The sequence below is a fragment of the Aethalodelphis obliquidens genome, unplaced genomic scaffold, assembly GCF_003676395.1.
Source record: "Aethalodelphis obliquidens isolate GAN/ISIS:26980383/991018 unplaced genomic scaffold, ASM367639v1 scaffold74, whole genome shotgun sequence".
Lineage (NCBI taxonomy): Eukaryota > Metazoa > Chordata > Mammalia > Artiodactyla > Delphinidae > Aethalodelphis > Aethalodelphis obliquidens.
Window position 1 is genome coordinate 1,130,477 of NW_020838018.1, and position 12,236 is coordinate 1,142,712.

Below are 12,236 nucleotides of genomic sequence, written 5' to 3' on the forward strand. Positions count from 1 at the left end.
GTAACTTTGATTTATTTCAAAATGAGTCATTAAAAAGAAAGTGGGGAAACTCTGGAAGAAACAGTATCCTGATAAAATAGTATAATAATGAGCTTTCTATCAGAACCAGTCAAAAATTTAATTAGTCCTTAGCATACTCCACTCTGTAAGCTTAATTATAGTGTAAATATCCAACAAATGGAAATAATAGTTACTCACTTTTAAATCAGGGTCATAATGACACAGAACTCTATTACCCACAGCAAAGCAGTACCTATTCCCCAAGAATTTCCCAAGGAGACCTAAATATTCCAACTTCTTCTTTATTTTATCTCTTTTAACTTTTTTTTTTCTTTTTAACTTTTAAAATAAGATTCTTTCCTTTTGAAAGTCCCTAAAGAAAATTTCAGAAATACTGAAAAGTGGGGGGGAAACAGAAAAGCTAACTATAGCCCTTGTTAACATTTTGGTCCATTTCCTTCCACATTTTCTGAAGCAGTCTTTCATTTGAGACAAGTCTGATCATATTTATGCACACTTTTATCCTCTGGGTCTTTCTCCTAGTACTTCTAGTATTCTTCCATGACGCCACATGGTCTTTCTCAATTACAACTTTAATGGCTAATGATACTGCATCATGTAGAATGCTGCTGTCATTTACTTACCCATTCCTGAGGATGGCAGAGCAGGGAAGCAGACAGAGCTTGAGTCTTGATGTCCAACCACACTGCTGCTGCACTTCTGGGTCCAAGATGATCCATTTTCAAACTAAATCAACTTTACTAGGGTTTTTTCTGTTACTACAACCAAAAGTTGATAAGAGAGCTCACAGTTCAGAAGTTTGGAAATGATTGTCAGTGATGGAGGAACAGATGCCTTGAAGATAGGGAAGCTTATTGTCAGGGAAGAGTCTTGTTCACAGTGCAGTGTGAAGCAATGAAAGAAAATGTTTTCATTTGACTCAGGAAGGCTTCCATCCTTCATCCACCAAAAGCCAGGAGCTTTCATTTATGAAGAAAGATATGGCTTTGGGGTTGTTTTGGGTGTGTAGCTTTTGATGATGCATTGTGATCCCCTAGCAGTATAATCTTCCATGAAGAAGCCTGCAGACTCTCCTGCTCATCCTGCTGAATGTCTTCACTTGGAGATGAGAACAACTAATGACCCTTCACTTATATTCCTTGCTCTTTACGGCTTTACTCATCTCATCTCATGGGAGTTCTTGCAATGACTCTTGGAAGTAAATCACACTCTCATTATTGTCCTCATTTTGCAGATTTGGAAATTAGGACTCAGAAAGGTCAAATGACTTTCTTAATGTTGCACATGCAGGAAGTGTGGTTTCTTTGCACGTATGATTTAAGCATAATGTCCACGTTTGACTGTGAGTAGTGGTCAAGAGTGCAATTTCAGTCTTTGTTATCAATAGGTTGTACTGTCAGTAATTTCCTTTAAAATCCTTGAGTATAGAGTGGTGTGTGTGTGTGTGTGTGTGTGTGTGTGTGTGTACATAAGTTAACATTGCTCTAAATTCCCCAGGGCTTTTAGTTACCATTTGGAGGACACTAATGTGGAATCCACTCTCCAGCCATGGTTAGTTAGTATCTAAAGGATCGTAATTTGGAATCCACTTTCCAGAAACAGCCAAGGCAAGCCCTCAAATATCACTCTCAGAATCAGGAGTAGCAGGCCCATTGATCAGCACATCGGCTATTAGAAATAATATTTCTTTGATGAAATAAGGGGCTCCATTATACTAGGTGGCTGGAAGGTTTTCAAAGGTACCTCCACCCTTGCATGAATGGAGTATAAGTATCCAGCAGACCCGGCAGTCCCACTCCTTTGGAGTGGTGCCCTCTGTGTAGAAATTTGTACAGTCCTAACTAAGTCCAACTGGAAGACCAACGGTCCCTGCCTCCTGCTTAATGGTTGCATTTGACTTGCATGAGCCTTTTGTGCTCAGAGTTGTGATTCCTAGAGAACGTGAAAGGTTGCAGCATCACTGAAGCTTAAGGACTCAGGTTATATGTAGGTTTCTGTACAAGCTGGCTCATAAATTGAGCCCATAAATGTCTGTATGTGTTCAGTCTTAGAATTGCTTTCAGTGCAGCCCTTGGGAAGGAGAGTGGAGAGAGGAGACAAGGCTCCTGATCACCTACCTCTATTGTTCAGAGGCTACCAGTGTTTCTCCCAAAGAATTAGATATTTGGAAACAGCCAAATGGTCTTAAGTCAGAACACAACAATCAGGATTCATAGATTTCATTTGACTTTTGCTTTGGGGGCTCTAATATTGACCCTAATCCCTACATTCTGTTTTCTAAGATCAATACTGCAGGAGCATCTCTATCACACAGTCCCTGGCTCTAGCATGATGTCAGGCAGGGAACAGTCCAATCATGCCCATATGCCTGAGTCTCCTGTAAATAGGAATCATTATGGGATGCCCCATGTGTTGGGGAAAAAGGAAGGGATTGGGATCCTAAGACACTAAATTTTGTAACTGTATTCCAAATCACAGGCCTACGGGGAATGCACAAAGTGTTTGTGCTGGGACCAAGATTCCGGCGTGTGGAAAAGGGCGGTGAGCCTGAGACTTGTCTGCCGCGGAAGGTGGGAAAGTCAGCAGGGCACCTGGAAGCCGTGGGGAAGTGAGGCTTGGGAGGGCAGTTTATGGTTTTACTGGCAACTTTTGCTTTCCTTCAGGTCCAGATCACCTCCAAAAGTTAAGGGTAAAGTCCATTCCCTCCCAGTCTTGGTGCTTCACGAAGCCAGAGAGACAGAGCCAGAGTTCAGCCAGGCCACCCCAGCCTGCAGAGGTCCACATACTGCAGGCCTCTTTTCTTCCTCTCTCTGGAGGCTAAAAAGTACAAGGTATTTTTGTGTACAGTGTTAGGGAGTGTTCTAATTTCATTCTTTTACATGTAGCTGTCCAGTTTTCCCAGCACCACTTATTGAAGAGGCTGTCTTTTCTCCATTGTTTATTCTTGTCTCCTTTGTCATAGATTAGGTGACCATAAGTGTGAGTTTATTGCTGGGCTTTCTATCCTGTTCCATTGATCTATACTTCAGTTTTTGTACAAGTACCATACTGTCTTGATTATGGTAGCTTTGTAGTATAGTCTAAAGTCAAGGATCCTGATTCCTCCAGCTTTGCTTTTCTTTCTCAAGATTGTTTTGGCTATTCAGGGTCTTTTGTGTTTCCATACAAATTGTGAAATTTTTTGTTCTAGTTCTGTGAAAAATGACATTGGTAATTTGATAGAGATTGCATTGAATCTGTAGATTGCTTTGGGTAGTATAGTCATTTTCACAATATTGATTCTTCCAATCTGAGAACATGGTATATCTCTCCATCTGTTTGTGTCATCTTTGATTTCTTTCATCAGTATCTTAGTTTACTGCATACAGGTCTTTTGCCTCCTTAGGTAGCTTTATTCCTAGATATTTTATTCTTTTTGTTGCAGTGGTAAATGGGAGTGTTTTCTTAATTTCTCTTTCAGTTATTTCACCATTAATGTATAGGAATGCAAGAGATTTCTGTGCATTAGTTTTGTATCCTTCAACTTTACTAAATTCATTGATTAGTTCTAGTAGTTTTCTGGTGGCATCTTTAGGATTTTCTATGTGTAGTTTCATGTCATCTGCAAACAATGACAATTTTACTTCTTCTTTTCCAATTTGGATTCCTTTTTATTTCTTTTTCTTCTCTGATTACCATGGCAGGGACTTCCAAAACTATGTTGAATAATAGTGGCAAGATTGGGTGGAACATATATACAATGGAATATTACTCAACCATAAAAATGAATGAAACTGGGTCTTTTGTAGAGACATGGGTGGACCTAGAGGCTGTCATACAGAGTGAAGTAAGTCAGAAAGAGAAAAAGAAATATCATATATTAATGCATATGGAATCTAGAAAAATGGTGTAGATGATCTTATTTGCAAATCAGAGATAGAGACACAGACATAGAGAACAGATATATGGATACCAGGGGGGAAGGGGGAATGGGATGAATCAGGAGGTTGGGGTTGACATATATGCACTATTGATATTATGTATAAAATATATAACTAATAAGAACCTACTGTATAGCACAGGGAATCCTACTCAGTGCTTTGTGGTGACCTAAATGGGAAGGAAATTCAAAAAAGAGGGGATATATGTGTATGTATACCTGATTCACTTTGCTGTACAGTAGAAACTAACACAACATTGTAAAACAACTATACTCCAATAAAAATTAATTTAAAAAAAGAATAATAAGAGCACTAACTTGATGGGATAATTACAAAGATTAAATGAGGTAATGTATGTAAATCTTATACTAATTGCACAATAAATACTAGCTATTGTTTTACTGTTTTCTTCCTGTAAAATAGAAACAATGTGCAGAAAGGATATTAAATGTAAATTCATTTATGTACCAGTCTCTATAATCTTTGCACTTTCTCCATCTCATTGTAATATTTTGACTTATAATAAGAAATATATATTTTTTCTTCAAAAAAAAAAGTACAAGGTAGAGGGCAAGGCAGGTAACGTTTGAGGATCTGGGGACTCAAACGCCACAAAGCAATTTCCAACCTGTTGGAGTAAATGCTTAATGTTCAGCTGAAGAACAACTTAAGTTTTTAAAGCATGGCATGTTTTTTCTTTTTCTTTTGTCAACATGCAACAAATATTTATTGAGGAATTATTATGTTCTGCTCTGTGCTAGATGTTGAAATACAATGGTGAAGAAGACAGATTCAATCCTCCCAAGTCAGTGGCGGAAACCAACAAAATGAGTCAAAGAAAAAAAATAAAATTTAAAAATTCTAAGTACCACTGTGCTTGTTTTCTAGGGCTGCCATAGTAAAATAGCACATACTGGATAGATAATACGTCAGAAATTTGTTTTCTCACAATTCTGGAAGGTAAAAGTCCTAGGTCAAGGTGTCAGCAGGTTTGGTTTCTTTTGTTCTTGGCTTGCAGATTGCCTTCTCTCTGTGTCTATGTGTTGTCTGTGTTCTAATCTCTTCTTACGAGGCCATCAGTCATACAGAATTAGAGCCTGCACATATGACCTCATTTTACCTTAATTACCTTTTTAAAAGCCTTATCTCCAAATACAGTCACATTCTGAGGATGTAGAAGTTAGGAATTCAACACACAAATTGTGTGTGTGTGTGGAGGGGTCGGGGGGGCACAATTCAGTCCATAACAGGATGGCATGGTTTTTAACGGGTGAAGGACTCACAGTTTTTGCTCTTATAGTTACCCATCCATATTGATTATTTCCTAACTTGTACCAAAAGCAAGGACCCATGTTCACTGCCCTCGGAAATTCAGTTGCCTAGGGGGAAAGGCTCTTGCCTGAAATGGAGATGAAAACAAATGTGCTTAATATTTGGTAGCTCTCTGCATGTCAGAATGGTAACTAATTTTTTGAAAAAACTGTTAGATTCTGTAATAAGTAGTGAAATCTGAGTTTAACTGAGTTCTAAGATTTTTAGGGAAAACTGATGTCTCCCAAATGTTTGCTGTAATGTAATAAAGATAGCATTGTTAGGCAACAGCAAGGATCAAATTATGGTGAATAAAAATGGTTGTAAATGGGAGCTATATTATAATTAGTATCTGGAGACAAGACCCCAGGCCCCACAGGTAATTTGCTTAATTACATGCATTTGGCAGGGGTTAGGCATTCCTCAATTGCTTGACATGAGTTGATTCTTATTGAATATGGAACAATAAAAAATGAATTATTCTTCCTTAGCACTTTCATTATTGTTATTTAGACTTAAAGACCACTTTTATATCGGAGTAATTGTAGACCCAAGAATAGTCAATTACATAAAATAAAACATGAGGCTAAGAAGGGAAGCAGAGGGTCTAGTGGAAAGAACATGGAACCAGTCAAATCTGGTTTCAAATTTCAGCTCCTGAACACAGTAACTACAATAAAGATAGAACTTAGGAGTTGTTGCTTCCTTTCTTTAAGCTTGGGGTTGCTCATCTGTAAAATGCTTTGTGGAGTTTTTTGGTAAGTGTTGAATTTTATGAAAGCTCAGTTTACATTACCTAAGGAAATAAAGTTCGTGATTTAAAATTTTTAATCCTTACCTGCTTTTTAACCCTACAAACTCTTATTTAAACATTTTAGTGTGTTTCACTTTTTTTCCTCATCCAAGTGCTCTCTAAACTGTGTTCCATGGAATATTAGTCCTTTGCAAAATGTTAATAGATGCTTCATGGAAAAATTTCTAGCATCAATACTGGGGAAAACACAAATTATTAGAAGTACACTGGCGTATCATTCTTGCCAAAATGTTTAGCCTGAATCTGTGGGGAAACACTCAGATAAATTCAGAATTTTTTGGACTTTGATTTTTTTGGACTTTTCAATAATGTCAATATCATGAAAGACAGACAACAGAAGACAGAAGGACTGATCTTCATTAATGGCAACAATGAATTGGATAGGATTATGAACTTTTTAAAAGTTATGCAGGACATTTTGTGGGCCATTGAGGAAATTTAAACATGGGAGCATAATAGATATATTGTAGACTTACATTTCTTGAGTACGATAATAATATTGTGGTTATTAGAAGAATGCTTTTTTTCTTAGGAGATGCATGCTTAAGTATTTAGGGGTGAGGTCATAATATCTATAAATTGCTTTCAGATAGTTCAGGCCAAAAGAAAAACAAGTGTGTATGTAGAGAGAAAATATAACACTATGTTAATTGTGGTTCTTTCTTTGAAATTTTCTGTAGGTTTGAAATTTTTCAAAATAAAAAAATATTCATGATGGACAGAAGATTCTTCTTTTTTTTGAACTTTAAAGATCAGATTTATTTGGAGAAAACAAAAACCCCACAACCTGAAGGATAGGATTTTACATCTCAAGACATCTCCCAGGTATTATGTCTACAGATTACAAACCATTTTCATAGAAGATATTTTTGTACAAATTTTACATGTATTGAGGAGCGGGTCATAAATCCCTTTTTGTTTTAACAGGGTGGCAGAGTAGAGGAATAGGGGGAAAATGCTTTTTTAGACACATCTATTTGGAAGGAGCAGACATGAAGAGGGCAAACTCTACTTTTTCATCATCTATAGGAAATGGTTTTAAAAAATACCCTCTCAACCTTGGGTATCTCTAAAAGCTACTTCCTAGCTACTAGTCACTCCAAGCTAATTATTTAAAGTTACTTCACTTGGTATGTCTTTTATGTCCACTGGGTAAATGATTCATCATATTCACTGCTGCAGCACTCATAAACCAACACCCCTGCATGGCTGGAAAGGGTCTAACCTAGGACTGATGTGAGAAGAGACCAAGATGTCTTTTTTCTGCAGGTACCAATATTGCCTGTAAGGACACCATCTGTTGAGCTGACAGTACCAAGGTGCACATAAAAGCAGGCAAGTAAAGCTAATGTGTTGCAAGGGAAGCTAGGACCTTGTGAAATTGTTCTCCTGCATTATCATTTATTCTCTCAAGGGATGCTAAAAGGAACAGAACCAGAAAAACCACACATTAGTCTAGGCCACATTATAAATCCAAATATTGGTGTGGGATTTCACTTGGAGAGAAGGAAACTTTTGTTTTCTAAAAAGCCCCCCAAACCCCAGTCAAGGTTGTAAGAAAGGTTCCCAATTTAATCACCCTCGCTCACCACCTAAGACTGGTAATTCTAAAGTTTTCTGAGGTGTAAAAGGGGTCAAAGCAGCAGGAGCATGAATGGCTGGAGGGAAGGAGTGAGTGTCAAAACATGAAGGAGCCAAGATTTGCTTGAGAAAAAGCAGTGATGATTCCTCATTGGACAGCTCCCAGAGGCTCCAGAGAATGCTAGGAGGTCAAGTATGTGACTTAAGTAGAAGCTGCCTGTGGGAAGGTAACAGGAAAGTGTAGCATGAGGAACGTAAGACAATGACAAGAGTCTAAATTTTTAAAGCTTCAAGATTTCAACAGAATGTGGATATATTTGAAATTTCAGAAGGAGTAGTGTTTAAGAAAGGGTGAAACCAGGGCACATAAAAGACCTGGAAATTTCCACAACCCCTAAGTGCTTCCTGCTCCAGGAGGTAAACAATTATGTGTTTATTGGAGATCATACCATTTCCCTATTGCTGGTGCCAAATAATTCATCAAATCCCCAAGCTTCTTTTCAAACCATGATTTCCCCATTTACTTTGGTCACCAAACAGTCCTATTCTTCAGTGGCCTGTAGTCTCACTCCCACCTAACCCCCTGGGGGGTACAAATGAAGGAACTCCCCCTTAGACTGGCCCCAGTAACTCAGAATTAAATAAGATGAATTCTTTATTTGGTGGGATTGGCCAATAGCAAACTCCATGGGAGCTCCATTGTGGTCTACTTTCCAAAGGAGCCCCACTTCACACAGTCTGGGTATTAGGTAGGGAAACTTACTAAAAAATATTTTAAAAAATCAAACTTTTGGTTTCAGCTTTGACATGTCAAGAGCTTGCAAATTATCAAAAGCTGAATGAACTGAAAATCAATGACTTTTCCCAGACTCATCAGAGAACTGAGGTTACAGATCAAGACACCACCCTGAAATCTGGAGGGATACACCTGAGATGTGCTTTCCTGGATCAGAAGCTACTGGATCCATAAAGTGGTAGGAACTCTTAAAAAAGTGATAACTTTGATGCATTGCTGGAGGTTGAGCATGGACCAGTGTGAGGGTGAGACATTCCCATGGTCTGCAGCCCTAGGGGGAACCCTACTTCTGTGGGGTTTTTTTTCATTCAGAAACTCCAACATGTTCTCATTGTGAAAAGCCAAGAAACATCCTACTGTTTCTGGCAGGTGGAAGGTAAGAATAATTCTTGTGAAATATCACCATATCTTCTCCCTAGCAAAGGCCTATCTCCAGGGGGAAGGCTTTACAGAGGCTTATTCCAGCTGGGGAAAGGGCACTGCTTCCACTGCAGCCACCAAAGGCAGGGGGCTATATCATTGGAGAAATGTGTGAAGGTCATAGCCCTGAGACACAGGCCCACAAAAGGACTGAGATTTAATCATGAGATTATAGAATGTTCTCCCTCCTCCACATCTTACCATCACACTAACAGGGCTCCAATATAATAGGAGTGGATTCCAGCAAAAAGGGCTAAAATCCACAGACTCTTTCTGAGAAGGAGCACTTAGGGAAGCCCAACGTTGAGAATAAAGATGAAGGCAAGTACATGAGAGGAGCTGAAGCCTCTGGCACCTACAGCTATAAATGCTAATCAAAGCCCAACACCTGGCTAGATTAACATAAATTCTCAAACTGAAGGACTGTTTACCTTCGTTACTATTACCCAAATAAACCTGTCCATCTTCCACCATGGAGTGCTAAAAGACAAAATGAACAAACAATCCCCAAAACTCACAGTCTGAAAAGGCAAAGCAAGTATCAGAACTAGACTCAGATATACACAGATATTGGAATTATCAGAGAATTTAAAATAAGTATGATTAATATGTTAAGCACTCTAATGGAAAAAGTCTACAACCTGCAAGAACAGATCAGTAATGAAAGCAGAGAGATGGAAATTCTGAGAAGGAATCTAAAGGAAATGTTAGAACTCAAAAGCACTGTTACAGAAATGAAGAATGGCTTTGATTGCCCTTTTGTAGATTGAACAGCAAGGGAAGAATCAGTGAGCTTGAAGGCAGGCCAATAGAAGCTTCCAAAACTAAAATGCAGAGGAAATATATACATTATATATATCATATATATATCATATATATATTTATATATATATATTTCATACACCTTAGGTATATTATGTTCAAACTGCAGAAAACTAAAGGCAAACATTAAATCATGAAATCAAGGGTAAGGGATGGGGGGAGGGGAACACCATAACCTATAGAAAAACAACAATAAAAATTTCAGCAGACTTCTCATGCAAACAACAAGAGAGTGGAGTGAAATATTTAGTGTGAATGAAAAATCCACCAACCTAGAATTCTATATCAAGCAAAATTGATTTTTCAAAAGTGAAGGAGAAATAAAGACTTTTCCCAAACAAAAAACAAGGAAACGTATCCCCAGCACATGTGCCCTGCAAAGAAATATTAAAATAAGTTCTTTGGGGAAAAGGAAAATTACAAACATCAGAAATTCAGATCTAGATGAAGAAAGGAAGTGTATCAGAGAATGAATAAAGGTAAAATAAAATTTTTGTTTTTATTCATCTTATTAATCTGAAATAGAACTGTTTCTATTTGTTTCTTCTGTTTTTCATTTTTCTGTTCTTTCTTGCTATATTTTTTCTTTTTTTGTCTTCCTGTGGCAACAAAATTCTTGAATATTTTTAGGATTACAACTTGTATTTTTGAACGTATGATGTTTTATAGTTTTTAGTGGCCTCACTGGATATTACAATGATATGTGATAAGTCACATCACAGTTTACTTGTATCACCATTTTCCCCATATATAATGTTTATTGTAGTTGAAATCATACTCTATACAGCTGTTTCCTGATTTTTCACCTACCACCATTCTCAGCTTGTAACTGAGAATAAAGTTTTCTGAACTTCATCTCTGATATGTGGGTCTTGCCCTGGAGCCAGTGCTGCATCTACATCCCACCTCCCTTACCTGCCAGTATTCCCAGGTCCCTCTTCACTTATGAGTTCATCTCACTTGCTCATAGGTGACCAGTAAAGCACCATAATGTGTTCCTGACCTCTGCAGTCACAATTAATAAGATCCACTTTGTCCGAAGAGGGTCTTACTCTCCTTGTGGACACCATACACTTATTTAGCAATGTTGAGCCATTTTACTTTGGAATCATTTTCCCAACTATTTTTCCAGGAAGAGATGTAACTAATTATTTTCTCATCACACGTTGCTTTTTTTAAAAAATTGAAGTATAGTTGATTTACAATATTGTGTTAGTTTCAGGTGTACAACAGTAATTCAGTTATTTTTTTCTGATTATATTTCATTATAGGTTATTACAAGATATTGAATATAACTACTTGTGCTATGCAGTAAATCATATTGCTTATCTATATTATTAGAATAATCCCATACTCCTAATTTGTCTCTCCCTCCTCCCTCTCCCCTTTGGTAATAATAAATTTGTTTTCTATGTCCATGAGTCTGTTTCTAGTTTGTATATAGATTCATTTGCATTGTTTCTAGATTCCACATATAAGTGATATCATATAGTATTTGTCTATCTCTGTCTGACTTACTTCACTAAGTATAATGTTCTCTAGGCCCATCCATGTTGCTGCAAATGGCAATAGTTCATTCTTTATTATGGCTGAGTAATATTCCATTTTATATATATATATATATATATATATATATATGTATCACTTCTTCTTAAGCCAATCATCTGTTGATGGGCACTTGTGTTGCTTCTATGTCTTGGCTACTGTAAATAGTACTGCTATGAACATTGGGGTGCAGGTATCTTTTGTAATTAGAGTTTTCATTTTTTCTAGATATATACCCAGGAGTGGGATTGCTGGATCATATGGTAGCTCTATTTTTAGTTTTTAAAGGAACCTCCATATAATTTTCCATTGTGTATCCACCATTTTACATCCCCACTAACAGTGTACAAGGGTTCCCTTTTCTCTACACCCTCTCGAGCATTCAGTTTTTGTAGAATTTTTGATGGTGGCCATTCTGACTGGTGCGAGGTGGTACCTCATTGTAGTGTTTTTTTTTTTTTTCTGTAATAATTAGCAATGCTGAGCATTTTTTCATGTGCCTGTTGGTTATCTGTTTGCCTTATTTGGGAAAATATCTATTTAGTTCTTCTGCCCAGTTTTTGATAGGGTTGTTTGTTTTTTCGATATTGAGTTGTATGAACTGTTTGTGTATTTTGGATATTAACCCCTCATTGGTCACATTGTTTCTAAATATTTTTTCCCATTCCATAGGTTGTATTTTTGTTTTGTTGATGGTTTGCTTTGTTGTGCAAAAGCTTTTAAGTTTGATTAGGTCCCATTTGTTTGGTTTTGCTTTTATTTCTTTTGCCTTAGGACACTGGACCAAGAAAATATTGCTACAATTTATGTCAAAGAATGCTTTGCTAAAGTTCTCTTCTAGGAATTTTATGGCATCATGCTTTATATTTAGATCTTTGACCATTTTGAGTTTACTTTTGTGTATGGGGTGAGGGAATGTTTTAATTTTATTGATTTATACATAGCTGTCTAGCTTTCCCAACACCACCTGTTGAAGAGACTGTCTTTTCTCCATTGTATAATCTTG